Here is a 22,973-nt window from a genome sequence, read left to right as displayed (position 1 = left end):
CTTGTGGCATCACATCCTGTTTTTGCTTCGTTTAGATACTTTGATCCATGTTGTTGATCCACATTTCAGTCGAACCACACCAGAGTTTGTTTGGAAGTGGATTGAGACCTACCTTTTCAGGGATTTTAGTCCACTTGTTTGGTAAGCACCAGGGTTTGGATGGCAACATTCACACTTATTCAAGTCATCCAAATGCGAACACACCCATAGTTTTGGCTCAAAATCCTTTTTGTGTGTGTGTGTGTGTGTGTGCTTCATCCAGTGGTGTTAACGCAATCTGTGTTGCCAGCTTCGCCTACTCTGATATGTGGTTTGGTGACTCACAATTAGTGGTACTTCAGACTTGCTTAGATGGTAGGAGAATTCCATATTATTATACATTATTTAATGTTATATTGTTACGCTGGCAGAAAACTTGTTTTTCTTTCTTTCTTTCTTTCTTTCTTCATTTTATTTATTTATTTAATTTTATTTTCGCTTCGCTTAGCTTAGCTACTCTCGGGGTTGGGGAGGACACCATTCAGGGCTGTATAAATGTTTTCAAATAGCAGGGGATGTGGCACAATGGCCAGAGGTGTTAAACGAACATCCCCATTTGTTAGTCTGATCAATGTAAAGTACATTACTATTGACCTCTAGGGCAGGCTTAAACAAGGACTCAACAGAGATCAGAGAGTTGGACAGCACACCTAGGTCACAAAGTGAAAGCCTTCAAGTCAAGTACATCTCTCACTTAATTGTCGAGTCTTTGGCATTGATGTGACATTGACTTCAGCTCTGAGAGCACTGTTTTCCTCCCTGTTCTGTTCATGACACATCCTTGATGTGACAAAACAGCTCCGCCTTAAACAGAGCATTAGAAGGACTCTGAGGATTTACACTTTAAGCAACACCCAAGCTCGCTCTTATCACTTCAGCAATGATCTGCGGCCCTCTTGGGGTCTCCTCCGTCTGTCGCGCTCGGCCTATCACCCCTATGAGCTCATGTAGTGTGATAACAGTCCTGTTGAGCTGGAAAAGTGAGTGACCATTATGAAAGTGAAGCCTTTTTTATGAGCTTTGGCTCTTCCGCCTCCCCCAGCCTTATGAACCCCAAATGCAGTGGGTCAGCAGTGTCAGAACAATGGCGTAAAGTCGCCACCCACTTCCGTCCTCTCTGGAGGGGATAAAAAACAGCCAGTCTGATTAACAGCATTAAGGATTGTTGCTCATTTTGTGAAACACTCTTTCTTACAGAACAATAACCTACAAGCAAGAACATGAAGGCTTGTTTTGAATCACTTTCTCATTTCAAGTGAATTTCTAATTGAGTTTACATGACCAAATCAATTGTTGCACCAGAAAATCCCTGGATCTGCGGTTTGATGCTATGATGTTGCAATATTACAGAGAACAAAAGAGTCTGCTTTTTAACTCACGCACGTTCTCACAGAGCCGTCCAGCTCTGGTTCTGTTCAAAGACGTGCAAAGGGACACTCCAGTTTCAAACATCTAGGAACAAAATAAACCAATTTACCACAGAAAAATAAACCATTTTCTAGCTAGTATTTATTTCTGTTGGAAGCAAAACTATTTCACAGTTTACATTGGGAAGTACAACTTTTACCTGTATAATGGTAATGTTACGACAGCTGAGCCTTTGTGACCTTGGCTAATTTGAGTCGCGTCTGGTTTTGGATCACTTCCTGCTTCTGAATAACAGGGAGCACTGGGGGGAAAGAAATTGCTCACAATCTATCAATTACTTTGGCAATTTATCAACATCAAAAAGCTTTTTTTTAAAATAAATACAATCAGTTCAGACTATATTTGGATATATTACATGTTTAAATAATAAAACATCACACTTGATGAAATGTTTGATTATTATTCACTTCATTATAGTTCACTTCAACTGGAAACATCGCTGTGTGAAATATGTTTCAAAATGTAGAAAGTTTTCTGTGAGGGTTGTGTTTAGGGGTAGGGGTAGGGGATAAAATACATAGAATATACGGTTTGTACAACATAAAAATAATCATGTCTATGGAAAATCCCCATAAAATGTGGAAACTCAACATGTGGTGTGTGTGAATGTGTGAAATTAGGAAATAGAAATTAGGTTTACACAGTTTACATGATTATTTTTCTTATTAATTGCTTGTCCAGTTGTCTTTTTGTGATTACTAAAGAAGATACTAGTATACTTTGCTATTATTGAGAGAAGTTGTTGCTTTTAGGGGTCTTAATACAGCCATCACATCCAAAGCTGTGCCACTGCAGTGCAGCTGGAAGTGTTTACCTGCTGATATATGGCCGGGTCTTTAGAGCTGATTCAAACTGTGAAAGAAAGCCTTTTCTGTTTAGTGTTTCTAACAAACTCTTCCAGATTACATTCAACACCCTTGTGTACAGAAAGCCTTGCAAGTCACTTGTTTGGCCTAAATTGAGGTTTGTGAAGGAAGAGAGTAATCCTAAAACCATAAAAAACAGTTTGAACGGTTTGAGGGAAGAGAGCAACACTCAGAAGTAATAATACATTTCCAAGAAATATTGCAAAATACATCTACTTTGTATATATTGAGAAAAAAAAGTGCACATCAATAGAAAATATTAGATCACTCCAGCAATAAAGGCTTAGTGTGTGGTAGTTTTTTGTGTGTGTGGACAAAGGGATGCGCAGAGTTGACGTTGATGGTCATCAATGGGGGTACATGCTGAGTGAGGTTCGTAGTCTGATGGGGGTCTGTATGAGACATTTCCCAAGCCAGTGGAAATGAAGAACATATTTTTGAAACCAGAGTGGTCCTTATACACACTGGGAACATCTGGTTGAATCACTTATCATGCTGTAGCAGCAAGAATGGAGTCATTGTTCCTGGGCTTTTATGATCTATACCACCAAACATATCCTGCAGTAGAGGTCTAATCCGTAGATAGGGTTGCGTTGGCCAATTTAAAGCCTTTCGATGAAAAGTCTTAATGCTACTGCTGAAAATCTGGTCTGTCCTTAATATAATATAAACCTAATATGGAAATGCTCTGCTGATAATCTATATGCTGAAAATGATGATTCCCTTTATGGATGTTTCACAACATCCATCAATTCTCCATTCTCTAGCGTTGCAGAGATGCAGTTTCACAACAATTTAATAATAATAATAATAATAATAATAATAATAATTTTACTTTTTAAAGCATCTTTTTAGACATAGTAATAGTTACTTAGTGTGTTAATAAATGCTTTATTAACACATATTCCTACTGCAATTTATTATTAATTCAGGTAATTATGAAACATTTAGAAGTGGTCAGTTAACTATTTTTGTGAGCTCATCTAAAGTGAGGACTATTTATGCTTTGTAAAGCTTTTATAAATGAGATTTAAAGGTTCAGTGATCTTCTGCATTGCTGTTCTCTAATGTTTTAAAGTTAGTACTGAGGTAGTTTTGACTAGGAATGTGTTAATAAAGCATTTATTAACACACTAAGTAACTAATATGTCTAAATAATAAGATGCATAAATGTACATTTAAATATTTTATTAATCCTTTTCTTACACTTCCTAAATGATCTTATGAACCACTGACAACTCCTAAATAACTGCTTAATGTCTATTAATGCTTTATAAGTGATGAATTAACTATTTACTGCTTCATAGCGTGAGTTATTATAAAGTGTTACCGACTTTCTTAAAGTCGTGATGAGTTTCTTGTAGTTAAAACCCATCTTATAATCGTCAATGTTTAAAACAAATCTTTCCACCGAATGTCTCAACAATTGTTGGCCATCTGCTCCTCACACACACCTAACATTCACTTCGTGTTTGCTGAAGTCATTCCTGCCATTAGCCATTGTATAATGCGTCATTCGAGAGCTCCCCCTCTTGTTAAAATCAGACATCAAACAGACAGCGTTCTGTTCAGAGGTGCTCACAAATTACCACACGTCTGACACAAGCCGGCGCTGATGTCATATAGCCCTGGTGGTCGCTAGGTTCACGAGGGGCTGGTCTCAAGAGGTTTCCCTTTCAGCTGCCGGTGATACCTGTCTGCTGACGCCACTGAACCCAAACATGACCTCACACCACATTCTAATTAGAGTCCTGGGAACTCCCTATAACAAATTCCACTTCACTACAGCACAAATGATCACCAACTCTTGAAGCAATAGATTCGATATAGGATAAAGTGGTGAGTTAACTGTGCTGTTTAGTTATGCTTGTTTTAGTATAACTAAACAGGGAAGTGTTTTCTTGTACAATGCAGTAGCTCATTACTTAACCACCATACTATGATGATGCATCATTGTAGAAAGTTAGTCAAGACTGTTTCCTGAATGTGGTTCATTCAGTAATCAGCTTTCTCCACAATCGAATTTCTCTGCTGTAACAAGTTGGAACTGTGTTTTCGGGAAATGCCAAAACGTTGAACTATGTTGGTAACATCAGAACCTGTGCAATGTTAAGTGAATCGCTGTAGAGAAAAATAAACTGCAAACGGATGTAAGAAGTGATGTAACAACATCCCGAAAGCTTAATTATTAGTGATTTATGAACCTCAAAAAAACCTTAAAAGTTGGTCTCATGGATAGTAATGATGCCACTGGGGCTAGTACTGCCAAATATACAACTTCCGGTTGTGGGCATGTCTCGACGAATTTTTTTCGAACATGCCCTTTATCATGTAATAAAGGGTGGAATTCCTTGTATAGGCACTTCTCCCTGATAAGTGTGCACACACACATCACCCAGAGCAAGAGCACGCCCATCAACGCGTTTCTTTTGGGATATGGAAGCAGAGAGATTTTTCAACAATGGGTGCGTCTCAATCAAGGTTATTATAGTTTTGCATTTTTCATTAGTTTTTATTTTTATTTCGTTTTGACTTTTTGTTTTCAAATTCAGTTTAGTTTTAATTAGTTTTTAAAGTGGGTTTGCTAGTTTAGTTTAGTTTTTATTTTTTGAAAATGCTTAGTTTTAGTTTAGTTTTAGTGTTAGTTTTAGTCTTTTTTTGTAATTTGGGTTATTTGTCAGGGGCAATATTCAAAAAGGTCAGAAAAAGTATTGTGTAATAATAACTCAACAAAAACATCATACAATTTTAGAAAATATTCATTAAAAAATAAAACCAGTTCATAAAATGTACATATGGGCACAAATATGTAAACAGTCTCAACACTCCGAAGTAAGTGCAAAATGTGTAAGTGACGTGTGCCAGTAAAAAACCTAAAGAGCCAACAGACTAAAGAAGACATACATGAACCGCCTATTCTATCTATGTAGCCTATTCAACCCATTTTTAAGCCACAACAAGACATTTCTGTCAGATTGTCAGGGAGCTCAATCTAAGAAAAGAACATGACAAATAACAAAAAACAAAACAAAAAACAAACTTTAAATACAGCTTTTCAATTTTTTTAGTGTGTGTGTGACACCTTCACAAAATTGCCAAAAAATCTACCAAAAATCTTCTATACAGAATTCACACCCTATACAAATACCACAGCTGTACAATTTTCACACCCTATAACAGTTACTAAATTTACAAAAGCCTGCTCGTCTGGATTGAAGCAGCAAACATTCAGTGTAAAGGCCAATTCACACCGCACCGACAAACGCCAACAAACTCGTCTGTTGGAGTTTGTTGGATCGGTGTGATACCCCTGTTGGCGTTGGTCTGAGTCGGTTTTCACCAGACTGAACATGTTTAATCGGCGTTAGTTTGGTAGTCTGAGCATCCAACAAACGGCAACCAACTCTGACGTAATCTGACCTGACTACGAACCGTTGCCATGACGATGAGGCAAGTCCCCTGCAAAGACAGCTGTTTAATCGCGCCCGCGCCTCACGCACACACAACAAAGCAGCGGAAATGTGACATCGCAGCTTGTTCGTTATAAAAAATAAAATACAGTTAAAAAAAATGAAAACATACAAAAGGTACAATAGTCCATAGTGCAATCCTTGCCATTCAGCAAGAGCACGTTAAGAGAGGTAACGTTAACCACCATGAGCAACGCAGGTTTACCTTCAGTGACACTAAAACTCTGTAAACTTGATTTTTTTCTCACAGTAATTTTCATTTTGGGTGAACTATGCAAACACATTTGGATTGAAGCAGCAAACATTCAGTGTAAGAGTAAACAAATGACATTATTTAATATTTGAATCACAGATAGTGTTTTGACATCGACAACCCAAGTGCATTTTACCTCAAACTTGCGACTAGTTAACTTGCTATAGTAGCAATCGCTTCTCGCGTCGACATTAACACGCTGACAAAGTTATATTCAGAATTAAAAATATTTTTATACCACTTTTTAATGTGTGTTTGTGTAAAGGTGTTCACGAGATACCAACCTTTAGCGAATTTGCTTTCAAAGTCGAACACTCATGGAGACGCGGTGTGCACTGACTGGAGGGGCTGTGTGTGCGCGCGCATGTATGTGAGAGACGCAGGGAAAGGAAATGCAGCTGAACGTTATTTTCTATATGAAAGACATTGATAAAGACGAAAACTAAGGACATTTAATCTATAATTTTATTTTATTTTAGTTAGTTTTGCCAAACACACATTGCAGTTTTAGTTAGTTATCGTTTTTTTGTAATGCCTCGTTTTTATTTTATTTCAGTTAACGACAATGTTTTTTCCCACCTAGTTTTCGTTTTTTCGTTCGTTTTCGTTAACGTTTATAACCTTGGTCTCAATCAGCTCCTAGTTCAGTAGTCAGGGCACTGATCAGGGAGTTGGCCACATTCATTTTCACGATATACTGATTCACGACCTAGGGAGCTGGGGAGCTGATTGAGACGTATGGAATGTCGCCAAAGGAGTGTGTTTTTGGTTGTGAGGGAAAGATTACCTTTTTCAGCTTCCAAAAAAAACAAAATAATGACTTATTTAGTGATGGCCGATTTCAAAACACTGCTTCAGGAAGCTTCAGAGCATAATGAATCAGCCTATCGAATCATGATTCGGACTGCTTGTCAAACCGCCAAACTGCCGAACCGCTGATTCGACACGCTGATTCATAACGCTGCAAAGCTTCCTGAAGCAGTGTTTTGAAATCGGCCATCACTATATAAGTCGTTATTTGTTTGTTTTTTGGCGCTCCAAAAATATTCTCATCGCTTTATAATATTAATATTGAACCACTGTACTCACATGAACTGATTTAAATATGTTTTTAGGAGCTTTATGGATCTTGAGAGAGGAAATGTCATTGCTCCCTATGCAGGCCTCACGGAGCCATCGGATTTCAACAAAAATATCTCAATTTGCATTCCAAAGATTAACAAAGGTCTTACGGGTGTGGAACGGCATGAGGGTGAGTAATAAATGACAGAATTTTCATTTTTGGGTGAACTAACCCTTTAAGCAACTAGCTCCAGCTTAGGACCAGCTTGTAACCAGCTCATGATCAACTAAGGACCGGCATAAACCAGTTCAAACCAGCTGCCATGCTTCAAAACATAACTAACCAGCTTATTCTGTTTTTTCCAACAAGGGTGATTGATGCTGAACTCTTATAATGATTTGTGTACTGCTTTGTGGCACCTGAACTTTCAAAACCGAGAAATCTTGGTCTAGATTGTGCTATTCTAGGTCTGTTATGTATCGTTCTTCATTTCTTATGGCCTAGTTCATCAGTATTTAGCCAGAGCAAACAGAGAGAGCATCCCCACAGAAGATGACGTTCAGGGTGGGAGCTGTTTTAATTTGGACGGCAGCGCTCAATTTTGCCCACAAACGTGAGCCGTGCTGTCAATGTGTTCCATTATACCACAGTTATTACTGTTTTATGGTCCCATGAGATCACCGACAGCTGTATTTCTCTAAGGAATTTCACAGAGATTGTCACAGCACACAATGTGTCGTCTGTCGAAATGTGCTTGATTTGCAATCTGTACTCTTTTTTTATTCCCACTGGCAATGTTCATTCAGATTACGTTTTCGAGTGCACTCACAGGCCAGATACGGGACAGCTAAGCTTCTTGTGTGTGGATTTTTTTGCTCTTTTTTTTCAATGTTCAACCGTTGCTTATTTTTGAGATGAGTTTCAGTGAATAGCAAACCTTGGCATGGTTCTAACTTTAATTAAATATAATATGGAATCAAAATACTTTTCGTGTCCTGCAAAGTGTCAAACAAACTGGTAACAAAGACATTACCGTTGATCCATTCATCAGTAAATACATTTTGGAGGCCCACGTTCTCATTGTATGTGTGTATATCTTTGTGAAAAAAAGAAGTACACTTAACATATGTTTAAAAGAATATACAAATTGAATATACAAATGTAAGGTTTTCCGGCACATAGCTTCATGTCAATTGCACATTATTACAAAGTGCACTATTTAAAAGTATACCTAAGTGTCATGAAAGAGTACCCTCTTTAAGTACACTTAAGTGGCATTTTATTTCATTAATATTATACGCAACTACAGATTTAAAAATACATACACTTTGAAGTACACTACAAGCGCAGACTAAATTGAATACAATTAAGCACACTTCTTTTTTCACAAGGGTAAGCATATACAATGAACATTAATCAAACAAAGTTCACTTCATCAAATGGTTGGTTTGATGAGAAAATAATAATAGTTAATAATAGTTGGCTCGCATGTTGTTGGATCAACATCCTAACCGCTGAAACTTAACCCTAAAATCTGATTTGCGGATATTCCTGGAACATGCCTTTGTGTAAATTATATGGAATTCTGAGTCACCTAAAATCTAATTTCCCATCTGTTTAATGAAATAACTGACATGCACAGTACAAATCAGGTAAACCACTGTTTATTTTGGCTGTTTCATGGAGCAAGCTAAAATGACATGCAGAAAAAAAACAAAAAGCTGCATTGTGAAATTAGGAATTATGCTTGAATTCTCATCCCACAAACATTCATAATTTACTGAGCATTTCTAAAACAAACCTGCACTGGATTACATAATCATTCAAGCTAATGTAGGTCAGGAAATACTTGTGCTGCAATGCTTTTTGATTGTGTTTTAGCGGTAAATGTGTGACATGGGATGAGTCACGGCACTTTCTTTGGTAGAGGCTGATGTGGTGAAATATTTATTATAGTAAAGAATGAGTGTTTACACGAAATTCCTTTGAATTCAGCTATGAAACACAGTTTAGGGAGCTGAATTGGTTGCTTTTCTCAGGTTCACACTTCTTGCAAACCATGAAAACATATTCACATGAATGTAAGTAGTGAAAGAATGATTTAACCCTTTGGCTTTCCTCTAAAGCATGAGAGAAATAGTCAAATTAAAGAGAGTGATTGGCTACCCCCTGTCAAAGTTTCTACACCTCTTTAACTGTCAGAGACCCAAATATTCATGCACTGTCCCTTTGAATGATTTATCATGTATTTTCCCTTAAAGGTTTAGTTCACCCAAAAATGAAAATTCTGTCATTTATTACTTACCCTCATGACGTTCCACACCCGTAAAACCTTCATTAATCTTCGGAACACAAATTAAGATATTTTAGTTGAAATCCGTTGGCTCCGTGAGGCCTTCATAGGGAGCAATGGACACTTCCTCACTCAAGATCCATAAAGGTACTAAAAAAATATTTAAATCAGTTCATGTGAGTACAGTGGTTCAATATTAATATTATAAAGCGACAAGAATATTTTTGGTGCACCAAAAAAAACAAAATAACGGCTTATTTAGTGATGGCTGATTTCAAATCACTGCTTCATGAAGCATCGGAGCATAAATGAATCAGCGTGTCGAATCATGATTCGGATCGCGTGTCAAACTGCCAACGGCTGAAATCACGTGACTTTGGTGCTTTGATACACTGATTCATTTGTGCTCCGATGCTTCCTGAAGCAGTGATTTGAAATCGGCCATCACTAAATAAGTCGTTATTTTGTTTTTTTTTTGCCCTCCATAAATATTCTCGTCGCTTTATAATATTAATATTGAACCACTGTACTCACATGAACTGATTTAAATATTTTTTTAGTACCTTTATGGATCTTGAGAGAGGAAATGTCATTGCTTCCTATGGAGGCCTCACTGAGTCATCGGATTTCAACTAAAATATCTTAATTTGTGTTCCGAAGATGAACAAAGGTCTTACAGGTGTGGAACGGCATTAGGGTAAGTAATAAATGACAGAATTTTCATTTTTGGGTGAACTAACCCTTTAAAGGCTGTGGCTAGAAAAATATATGTATGTGTCTGCAAAATTTGAATGTTGTAAAACTATTATAGTTAAATATATACACAAACACACAGTCCTTCAATTTTAAGGACACTGTTGCTCAACAGTTTGTTGCCTCTTAATTAACTCTTGATATTATAAACATGTTGGGGTCAATAGGAGTTGGTTTGTGATCTTTGTCATTAGTGGTAATTGAAGGATATTTGTACAGACTTCAGTCATGTGATGAGCATAAACTCAATAAAAACATGACCTCTAACATTTAATAAAATTTTAGTCTGATCTAAGCCTTTGTCCTGCTTTGAAGTCCTATAGGTTTAGAAAGTAAATACGGATGTTCCCATGACAAACATCAAGCTCACAAATATTTGCACAAATAAAGAACTCACAAACAGTGGGTAAAATAATCATATAATATTTGCATTACTTTACATTACTGTTTTTAAGATTGAATGGAATACATCTATCAACATTCCTCTCGCTTCATCTGCCAACTTGTAATTAACTATACCAATGCGTCAAAATGTAAAATAGTTACAATTTGCCATTACATTGTGTTGGAATATCTCAACCTTGTTAGAGATACAGAGATTTTAGGATGTTTGTATTTACATCAATCCACCAGTGAGATGTTAGCGCTGCTAGAGGCTAAGCCCAAGACCTCCATGTGAGGGTCTCAACTGCATATTTGACCTGGTTACCTCATGGTGAGCAATGTGATTGTATGAAACCCCAGTCCCAGATGTCCACTGACCCACAGGGTCTCCAGAGGTTTGGTTTTCAGATCTTGTGTGGCAATATTTGTTATTAAAGTAAGAAAGTTACTTCCTCCTTGAGAGAAGGTGTTCTCCGACTGCATCTAACTTGAGGAAAGAGTAACTTAAGGTAAACACAAACATCCATTATTAACCACATAAGAAATAGACAGCAAATTTGGCTTTTTGTTTCACTTTTCCAACCCAGATAACTTGACCATCTGGAAACAGCAGTCACATTGAGTGCAAAGTGAGCTTTATTAGATTGTAACTTATTTAAAGACAACCAAAGTTATAATCAGTTTTGAGTCATGAAAATATTATCAGATTATGCCGTGATATTTCAACCTAAGTGGTGCTGGAATTTGTTTTAGAGAGAAGCTCATGTGTCCTCTCGAGTGCCTTTGGAAATTCAAGAAAAAGATGTAGCAGTAGCCTCACTTACCCTTAGAAATGTGATTTTAGTGTGATTAACCAATGGCTATTGCTAAACTAATGATCCCAGTATCCTCCCCTGTTTGAGTTGGATATTCCTGTGTTTTATGTTTTCCTTGGACATTCCATTAAGCTGAAAATCTCTTCCTCAGTGTGAAAGCTGGTCCATCAAATCCTGCCATGATTCAAAAAAGCCTTTCAGGTCTTCAAAAGGTCAAGCTTTTACACTGCAGGTTAGTAGTGGCCATGTTTCAGTCTCTTCACAGCACTAAGATTTGAGAGACTTACTTATCTTGTGTCCAGTGGGACTGTAATAGCTCCATTTATCCTCATCCTTCATGATTCATGCCCTCAGGTTCTTTACGGTGCCTGATATTTTAATGTGCAGAGCATAGTAATATGGTTCATGATTTACAGCGCATACAAGCTACTCTATTTCATGTTTTGTGTATGTTGCCACGTGCTGAGAGAGATTTAGAGCTTTGTTATCATAGACTTTGACTCACAGCCAAAGTTACACCTCATTTCATATATGACCCACATGATATAAAACACACTATTGCTAAATTTCAGGCTAATTACTCAATGTCAGCCTTTCCAAATGTCAAATGATTCTTTTACCATGTACATGCAGATTTACGATACAAACATCTTGAAAAAATTTTCAAGCTTGAAAATAAATAAATAAATAAAGATCAGCAGTTTGTTTGACAATCAGTTCCATACTATGTATGCTCCTGTCCAGTATTTTGGGTGTTCCAGTTCACTATTAACATAGACTTATTGGAAATATATTCATACAACTGTATATATACATACATATACATAAAACTGCAGATTCCACCTGAAATTAACAGTAGAGGCAGTAAAATGGCAACAACTTGTGTTCGTTTTCACACAAATTACGATTACAGAGGCAAATCATCGATTAATAAAGACTTTTTCACATGGCAGTTTATGACCTCAAAACACTTTTACCATAGTGCATGATTTGTAAACTAATATATTCTGATGTTTGCCTCACATAACCAGCTCCATTTGTATGGCCCTTCTGACATACGCTGTAAACCCAAATAAGTTGGCAAAAAAAAAAAAAAAAATGTTAAATTGAACTGGGAGAGAAAGAGCTGGGACTCAAACTCGGGTCACCATAAAACACAGTGGCACTATATGTCGGTGCGCTGCCCACAAGGCTATCAGCGCCGACATCTTAAATTATATTTTTAGTAGTGGAAATTTAGCTAGCTATAACTAGTTATTTCAGTAAATGCTTTGATAACATTAGCATAGCATAGCAATTGTTGAAAGAGTACAGCAATATAAAACATTTATGAAATACCTGTTTCTCAAACGAAGTGATGCTCCAATCGTCACCATGATGGTAACCCAATAATAATAATAATAATAATAATAAAATAACAGAAACTCTTTTCAATTGGGATAGCAAAGCATTAAATACTACTAAATCCCCCATTTAACATTAAACTTGCACAAAAAAAAACAAACAAAAAAACAAAAAAAAACATTATATAACACATAATTTTAGCATTTATTCTCCCTTTTTAGAAATCCCAGCCCAGTTTCAGGTGAATTTAAGTTTGGTTAAATTAAAAAAAAAAAAAAAAAAAAAAAACAAGTTCATAAAACTCAAAATAATGAAACAATTCAGATTACTTAAAATGTGTAAGTTTCATGAACTCAAAAGAAGTTCTAAATACTCATAAAAGTTAATTTGACTGAACTAAGTTGTTTAATTTCAGTTTGCCCTACTCAAACCAATAATTATTTTGAGCATTAGTGTCCGCTTGAGTAAGACTTCTGTAAAGTACTTATCACAACATTCAATAATGTATATTTTATCTATTTGTACTTTTTGTTCTAATGATTTTTAATAGGAAGTGTTCTCAATATATGATCGTATACAGTGGACCTTAAGGCCCCCCTAGATACTTGCCATATTTTACCTCCCAGGGCCTGACATGGGACAAAGGCTTGTACTCTCCAAAAGTAAACAGAACAGAAATATGGGAAGCAATATACTCCAAGACTGATTGCAGATCTTAGGGAGCACATGTGTTGTAATTTGTTCATGTCTTTCCTTTCCTGTACAGTACAGAATAAAATATTGTCTGATTGCTGCAGAACACATATAGGCCTTTTTGTAAGTGGTAATGTGACACAGTTTCTTACAGTTTTGAAATCAGGACAACACTTTCTCTGAACTGTTGTACATGTTTGAGAAAAATCCACTCGAATGCTGACTGTGAACTTAAGACATCTAGAGGATTGCAGTCAAGCACCTTTCTGACATCACAATTGCATTTAAGTGTGTAGAGATCACTTTCACTATGGGTATGAGTTTCATGATGCCCTTTGTGAACATTTGAAACATTACAGTTGAAATAGCTCCTCAACACATGGTTGACATAACGCATTGAGTCTGCTAAGTGAGTGGATGTGAGCCACAGTAATTGTTCTTTATTTCGCATGCATAAAATGAGATTGAAACAATCCAGAACAAATTTCTGACCATTCAGAAAGGGCAGCTTTCAGCAGTACAAATCATGGCTCTTTGAAATAAATCCATCTTAAGATCAAGCACCACCATTGATAAGCTTTAGCCCCTAGCTTAAATATACGGCCCACTTTAGCACTTGAGAACGACTGATGTTTAATGTGAAAAGAAAGACCACACACTAGTTTACAATGTTACTGCATGTAAATAGCCACAATGATGACCGAACTGACCAGTCAGAGGTGTAAACATTTGTACATCGTCAGTGCAATCAAATGAGCATTTTCCTTGTAATTGTTGTTGGAGGGTGTAAAAAATGCCTCCTTCTGTAAAGCTAATTTTCCCAGCTGTTGTGTGGTTTTGTGTTTTTAATGGCCTGGGTGCCAAACCTGCACCAGAGTCCATGCTATGACTCCTCCTGTCATTAAATGATTAAAATAAATGCTGGGACTTAGTTCTAAATGAGATCATTTTGGTTTTCCTGGAGAGAGGGAAATAAGATCTGTTTTCACTCCTACACCAGCTGCATGAATCTTAAAATTTTGGATTTAGATGCCAACACAGAAAAAATCATCGTTATATGCTCTGTTCTGAAGCGTGAGGTTGCCTACATAAGCATCATTTTAAAGCATCTTTTGTGTGCTCCATGTGAAGGCTGTTTCAAAAGGTAGACAGTGTAATGCTGACTTCTTAGATATCTAATTTAGCCAAATACTAAGACAGTATTCCATGTGTACTCCATGAGTAGACAATCCCAAAACATTGTGCCCAGCTCTATGAAAAAGCAAAGCCAATATGGCAGACAAAGCAAGAGGAATGATTTCAACTTTATTTACCCGAAGAGTCTGTTCTGTGTATTTTAAATGATTATTCAACAGAGGTTTATTGGAAAAATGTGCCTTTACCTACATTTTTGCAAAACTCCTATACAATTCACTGCAGTTTCCAGCTGAGTGCCAGTAAAACACCAACAACCTTTATTCATTTTCACTCAAATTATGATTATAGAGGCAGACTATTGATTGATAAAGACTTATTTTCATGTGGTTCCTCATCAAATATTGTGTTATGATCTCAAAATACGTTTACCATAGTGCATGATTTGTAAACTAACACATTTTGACATTAGCATCACATAACAGCTCCATTTGTAGGGCTTTTCTGATGTTGTAAAATTGCTTTGTGCTCACCTTGAACAGTATTACACTTGCGATGGGGATCAATCGAGTATGAGTTCTGTGTAACACAGGTCATGATACTTGATAAACCAGCTCAAAGCAAGCTAAAATGGCATGGTTGTTTCAGCAAAGGCCTTTTTATCTCACTTTTGCTTTTGTTAACTCTATCAGTATTAGAGTTTAGGTTAGGGTTTAGTGTAGGTGCATGTTATGTGATAGAGCATTAACCTTATAGAACCACTCACCAAACATTTAATTTCTGTACAATAACCAATGTAATAAAATGTTGCCAGATTCACTTTCATAGGATTAAACTGAACTCGCTTTTAATGCCACTTACTGGACATTTCACTTTGAGTTTTGTAAAACATGCAAGAAGCAACATAATATCATTTTGCAGAAATGTCACCACAGGCATGTTATTCTGGTAAGCGTGGGTTGTGATTATTAGGGTGTCTCGCTGTTAGCTTAGCAACATGCTAACCTCAAACCATGTGCATGTGTGGCTAGAATTGACTGCTAATTTGTGGCAGCTTTCACAGTTGAGCAATTGCTTTTAAAACCTGCTTGAAGAAAAAGATGGAAAAAAAGATGGACAACGGGATCATGAAAGGAGTTCAGAAGGTTCTCGAGTTTTTACAACTCAAGTTTGAAAGAGTAAAGAACTCTATGCTGTCCTCTGCAGGTCAGGTAGAGTATCACAAAGCATTACTAAAGGGGTTGAATTGAGTCCATAATCAATGGAGTACGCTCAGAAATGGTAGAACGCGCTCAGCTGTCCATGAGACATAATAGCAGATGGAAAAACAAAGCATGACCAAAACAAATCAGAAAGTAGCTGTATGTATTGGCTGTAGGCAGCTAGGCAGCTCACTATGTTTGTAACAGAGCCAGTGTGCTGTGAGAACCTCATAAAGTCATAGAAATTAATAAATAAAAGAACCACACCTTGAATGCTAAAATCTCAACATTATAAGGAAAACTGGAAGAAGAAAAAAAAAAGCACAGCAAGTTACAGACTCACCATTGAAATTAAAGACCGTGAAACAGTTAAACAGGATTTAATAATATATGACATGTTAAGACTTCTAACATTGCCATCTGGAATGAAACAATCTTTAAGACTGCCACACGCTTGCATCACAACTCTCACTCTTGGCCTCAGATTTACAGTATGTCACAACTACTTATTTGAACCGACAAAATGCTGTGATTATATTTACCAAAGAATGATATTTTAAAGGTTGAGTTTTTACCATTCATGGCTCATCTAATGTTTGTGGTAGTCGATTTCAAGAACTCAAAAAAGGAAACTTTGTGGGTGATCATGTTGTTTCAGCCTGCAAACAAACTGTTGCCTTTCACCCCCATCTTTTCAAACAAGCAGGAAACCTCCATGCCTTTTGGCCTCGACTGCCTGGTGGGTGAAAAATACTCACACACCCTTATGCCATTTGGCTACAGAGGTCATGATACGCTCACTCACGCCTGCTCACTGCCTTTAAATGCCAGAGCTCAAACAGGCAGAGATTTTGCAAATGTATTACGTCACACTATGCTACACAGAGGCAAACTGGCTGCTTAACTCCTTCTGGCAGGGCTCTGCACAGGGGAACTGCACATGTTGCTTCCATCTTTGGCGCTTTCCATTTTATGGGCTGCTGTAAGACCTCCAGTGACAACTTAATGGTGCCATCCAAGTAAATCGCAGGTGTATCCACAAGCCAATTGGCCGAGATCCCAAAGAAACACCAGCTAGCAAATGGCAGAACCTTGTAATAAAATAGCAAACACCAGTAGTTGCAATAAGATTGTCTAGACAGCAGTCATTTACGCTCTGATTCTCAGTGTATGAAAGCAGAATTTATAAAATAACCAGTTTTTCTGATAATGTGTTCATTTGGTTCCTCTAAAATCCGAGTTTTAAACATGAGCCAAACATGTGGCACTAATAATGCAAACAGTTCTACAGTGTACATCAGAGAGATTAAATGGATGAAGACATGGCAGGAGTTGCAGCTAATATTTATTTGGTCTCCTCCCAGCTTTTTTGACTGGACAGCCTCTCTGTGTATCAAGTTGACACAATTAGGTCAAAGAACCAAAAGTCAAATGATTCTGATCATGTAACTCTGACCTGCAAAATGGTCCTTTGCTCCTTGACTGTTTTTGTTTGGGATTTTCAACTAATCTACATCTTGATGAGCCAGCCAGAGGCATAAAAGAAAAAGCAATGCAGTGAAGACCGATTCACATTTCACGTCTGCTACTCTGCTAAGTAACAGTATATTGTGATTTATTTTTTTATTTATAAATCAGAAGTCAATAGATGTCAATAGCCTGGGGGGGGAAAGAATTTCACCATGGTTTTATATATCAAACGTTACATAAATGTTACATGAGCAAGAAGGAGGAAAAGAGTCTTCTTCACCTTTCCACGAGGAGACAAGGAGTGAAGAGGCACCAGAGGCTTCCCATTTCCAGGACATGCAGATTTCATCACTGGACAATGCCAAATGATTTTGTCTCATTATGACAGCGGAAACAACTTAAAGTACTCTGTCATTTATGGTCACACAGATAAGAGTAAGACATCATTCTAAACTGTCCATTTCTATTTCTGTACACTCGCAATAAAAACAAAACATTGTGCTATGTAAAATAAAGAAAACAAACAGGATGTTGCTTTCTGCCGTCTGTGTTTCCTTTCTGTGAAGTCAGTGGAGTGAGTCATAAAAATTAATCGAAACTCAGTGTAGGCTTCTAGCAAGCTCTTGCATGGCATCTAAACTCACCATTCTTGTTTTGGGTTGGTGCATAGATCGTCTCTTGTCCTTCTGCTCTTTTTCCTGTTGTGGCGGTTAGCAAACAGTGTTGCATTACCGTGCGCATCCCCTTCTGGATTGGAGTGTGGATATATATATATATATATATATATATATATATATATGAAATAAAATTGGAAAATCATCATTGTGGCTATTTACAAATATCAACAACCTCAGATATGCAGACGATGCCACTCTAATGGCAGAAAGCGAAGAGGACTTAAAGAGGCTCTTGATGAGGGTAAAAGAGGAAAGTGCAAAAGTTGGCTTGAAACTGAACATTCAAAAAAACTAAGATCATGGCATCCGGTCCAATCACTTCCTGGCAAATTGAAGGAGAAGAAATGGAAGTAGTTACAGTTTTTATTTTCTTGGGTTCCAAGATCACTGCAGATGGTGACTGTAGCCATGAAATTAAAAGACACTTGCTACTTGGGAGAAAAGCTGTGACAAATGTAAATAACATATTAAAAAGCAGAGACATCACCTTGCCGACAAAGGTTCATATAGTCAAGGCTATGATTTTCCCAGTAGTAACGTATTGCTATGAGAGTTGGATCATTAGGATGGCCGAGTGCCAAAGAATTGATGCTTTCGAACTGTGGTGCTGTAGAAGACTTTTGAGAGTCCCTTGGACTGCAAGGAGATCAAATCAGTCAGTCCTAAAGGAAATCATCACTGACTGTTCATTGGAAATACAGATACTGAAGCTAAAGCTCAAATACTTCAGCCGCCTAATGAGAAGAGAGGACTCATTAGAAAAGACCTTGATGCTAGGATTGATTGAAGGCAAAAGGAGAAGGGGAAGGCAGAGGAGGAGATGATTAGATAGCATCTACAGATGCAATGAACATGAATTTGAAGACAGCGAGGCCTGGCATTCTGTACTTAATCGGGTCACAAAGAGTCGGGCATGACTGGGCGACTGAACAGCCAAGAGTGTTGAACGTTCTTCTCCTGCCTCCTATTCTTCTGCGATCCAGAATAGCAGCTCAGTTGAAAGGCTTGTTGGAGCTGCGCCCTCTACAGCTGTGAATTTGCATTTCCTTCAGTCTGAGGCTTATTCATTTCACTTTTGGTGTGAAAGGGCCTTTACATTTGCCAGAAAAACAACATTTGTTATTAGGAAACAAACAGGACAGCCCAACCCAGGTGAGAAAAAGTGACTTTTCAAAAAAAGCAACTAAGTAACACAATGCTGATATTTCTATATAAAGAAAGCTGTCTCGTCTATACTGATAACACACTCTCCCTCTCATGTTCTATTAAGCAGATTGATAGGCCCTGCATTCATACCATGCCCTGATGACCCCATATCTTGAAGACTGAAGATAATACCTGTCAGCAAAGGCTTCAAAAAGATAGAAGCTCCATAACTCAGAGCCTCATGACACCTACTTACATGACTCATAGTGAAAGTTAAGGCTACAACAATAAATGTTTGTTGTTGAAGTCACAGTTGGGTGATAGCCATCATTTAAAGATTTCCAAAACATTGTAGAAATGCGAAGAATTATAATCATTATTTGCTATTGTTTCTTCATTCTGAGTTGTATTTGGGTTTACAGTTGATCCTTTTGATGCATGTTGTTGTAGAATATTGGATATTATTCCATATTGTATATTGGTCATTAGTGTATATTAGTCATTTCCAGTCCTCTAATTTGATTGTCCAAGTGTTGTTTCCAAATTGCTTTGGGATGTTATGTACCCATGAATAATTATTTCATGCACAACAATTTGGGTTTTGGTAATTTCACACAATTCTTTCTCTCTTTCAAGTTTTTTGAGTTGTATTTGTTGGAGCAAATCTGGTGTCCTGCTGGAATATTCTGTCCATAAGAAATTGAACTTCCCTTTGCACAGTTTGCTTTTCCATTAGCAGTCAGCTGGACTGCGGAACTCAGAGGTTACCATGATGAACTTAATCAGCTTGGCATGGCAGCTTAACTGCTGTGTGCGAGTGAAAAATAGGCAGTCAGTGGAAATGAAACAGCTTGTGTTTTTGCTTCACTTTTTATCAGACCATTTGCAACAATCTTTCGATTTGGTGGAGTAACTGTACTTGTAGCGTTTTATTCTTTGATTAGATATGTTTTCTATACCTGTAAAATATTCTAGGCTATGCACTCCATTTACATAATGCTCCATGGAAATATATGGAGCATATCGGTATGTTGTCATAAGTACAATGAATCATTTGGTCTTATAAGCAATAAATATGGTACCTGACATCTTAATACAATGCATGACAGCACATGCACTCTAAAGACTCATGACCACACTCAAACCATAACTATTTATCTTTAACATCCTATGGTGTATTCCAGCAGGAGTATATTTTATGTGTTTCAACCATGTAAAACAAATATCTCCCAAGCATCCTTGGGTTCCAGCTAACCCTTATGTTTTGCCTTTCTCCTACAATTGTCTCTGGATGCTTTGGAGTGCATTTTGCAACCTAATCTGAAAAAGTTGCAACATAATGTATTGCTGGAAGTAAAGGGATAGTCTTAAAAGTTATATGCTGTTTTAAAGCCACATTGCCAAGGAACCCTGGGAACATATTTCTGTATTTTCTTCTATATCATGATTTTCTGCTTCTTTGATAAATTAATTAGATGTCGTTCACTGTAAAAAAAAATCCCGTTGTTTCTACGTAAAAATACCGGCAGCTGTGGTTACCAGAACAATACTGTAAAAATGACATCAAACCGTAAACATACTTACGGAGTTACATGTGAATTTTACATTTTAAATCTGTTAAATTTACGGTAAAATAACATATTTCATTAACTGATATAATGTTAATTTACTAACCTAATGAAGTACTAATATCTGTTTTGTACCTTTATAATACACTGACAGTCACCAAACACAGTGGTGATGAGAGTCACATGATGAATCAAAGTTCATCACAAGCAGCTTTTCCACAAGCTGAGGAGGACAATACTAATATATAGAAGGTGCACACAGTGTCATTCACACACACACTAAACACCATCATGGTAACATGCATGAAATTTTAAAAATGCAATAAACATTAATTTAACAACATTAGATGTAACATAAAACCCTAATGTACATAACTGATTAGAAAAAAATGAGAAAAACTAAGAAACAGAGTTATTTCAACGAAAATATATCAAATGTGAAGTATCACGCAGGGAATTGTGGGAATGTCAATATACGGTTTTTCACTGTAAATTTTACAATGAATTGTTATTTTTCACTTCCAAAAACTGTGAATTTAACGGTATTTTACCGTAAAATTACATTAAATGTACCATTAGATCTATTACAGTTATTCACCGTATATAGTACGGAAACTTTCTGTAAACCAATCAACAGTTTTTCACCGCAGCATTTTTACAGACTTTTACTGTTAAAATCACGGTCATTTTTTACAGTGTTGTTAACGCATTATCTTTATCTAATATATATTTTTTTACAGAAAATTGTGGAAATATGAACATTGCCATAACATTGTACCACAATGGGGGTAAAATTGCTGTGAATTTATACTAATGCATCTGGAATGTTTATGTGGCATCAATATTTTTTACATTTATGCATTTATTTGGAAGTGTTTACCATGATAAAATTACATTTATACATAAATAACACTATAATCTGTCTTATTTTCCGACAAAAAGGAACACACCAGTCAAGTCAAGAAGTTGTTCCAAATGACAACAGTGAGAAGGTTCAGAAAGTTCATTTTTATGCTTTTAGGGACAATATTGAGGAACCAATGATAATGATTCATACGTTTTGTTTGTTTGTTTGTTTGTTTGTTTGTTTGTTTGTTTGTTTGTTTGTTTGTTTGTTTGCAGGAGTTCCAAGTGTACAAATACATTAATTAAAGAAACGGTCATGTATTAGTAACAACTGATAATTTTTTTATTATTATTATTTAAAAATAATAATAATAATAATTTATTTATTTGCTAAAATCTCTCTTTTTTGATGTTAGTTAAGTTTTATTGTTAGAACATAATGGAATAAATGGGAGTTCATTAGTGCAGAGTATATATAACCACACGCAGAGCACATTGTAAAGTAAGTTGTATTGTCTCTCCATATCTCCTACAATTCCCTCTATGATTGCAATGCTCATGTGCATTGAGGTGAGAGGGTTAAGTATCAGCATGTCCAAGGATGATGTCAAAGAAACTGAAGGAACCTCCTGTTTATTTATACTGACAGGTCCCAGGGATCCTCATGCTGTCTTGCCCTTCAGCCACAGCTGGACCCCTCCTCCTAACAGCTGTTCCAATCTGTGTTTCCTGCTCTCTTATCTCTGAGTCAAATGTTCAGCTCACCCTCAAACAAGCTGCTATCAGCGTCCCACTGGGGGAAAATGATGTCATCATTAGGCTTTCCTTATTTGCCAGAGTTATGGATGCTCTACATTAATTCCTTCATGTAGGGACATTCTGTGACAGTGACATTCAGCTGTGTTTTTCTTTCATTTGGGGATGATTTTTCCTTTTTGATTTCTAGTATGAGAAAGTGATGAAGCAATGATTGCTGGGGTTTTATCTCACCCTTCAGGCCTTGGGCCAGCTCTTCTTGTGACCCGAATGGGCTGGGCCCAACTCTAGAGGTTTTCTATTAAGAGGACTTGCAATTGTGAAGTTCTGTTTACATAGCCGTGGCAAGACGCCATCAGCTGTCTAAGAAACAGAAAGTAAAAGCACGTTTCTCCCAGACAACGAGATATGTCATATGTGACACCCTGTAAACAACATGAAATGCTTCCATTATGCATATGTGCTGCAGCATATGTTTGAACATGGACCAGTGGGGATCAATTATCTAAAGGTTGAATCCAAAACAAAAATGCATGAGCATAGAGCCACAGTGCTCAGTACCTCTGCTGACATCCATGGTTAACCCTTAAATGCATACCTCGGGTCTTTAGTGACCCGGGACATCATTCACTACCTTCCTCCTCTTTCTTTTTTAAAGTTAGACATCAACCTTCTTGGTATTCCTCAATCAATTCATTATAAAGAATATAACAAGAAAAAAATCATAAAATTATAAAAGAATGCCTGTTTTTGTATTCATTTTGTGTAAAAAT

At 36.9% G+C, this 22,973-nt stretch overlaps 1 long non-coding RNA gene across 1 annotated transcript; it reads right to left on the bottom strand.

The window, feature by feature from the left end:
• Positions 1-420: 420 nt before the first annotated feature.
• On the bottom strand, positions 421-6,409 carry LOC125243857. The gene is made up of 4 exons (XR_007179156.1): positions 6,341-6,409; positions 1,607-1,708; positions 1,423-1,491; positions 421-1,156 (listed from the first exon to the last, which is right to left on the bottom strand). It is a non-coding gene; the product is annotated as an uncharacterized LOC125243857 (long non-coding RNA).
• Positions 6,410-22,973: the final 16,564 nt, after the last annotated feature.

The sequence above is a fragment of the Megalobrama amblycephala genome, linkage group LG13 (assembly GCF_018812025.1).
Source record: "Megalobrama amblycephala isolate DHTTF-2021 linkage group LG13, ASM1881202v1, whole genome shotgun sequence".
Taxonomy (NCBI): Eukaryota; Metazoa; Chordata; class Actinopteri; order Cypriniformes; family Xenocyprididae; genus Megalobrama; species Megalobrama amblycephala.
This window is presented reverse-complemented; position numbering and strand designations above follow the sequence as displayed.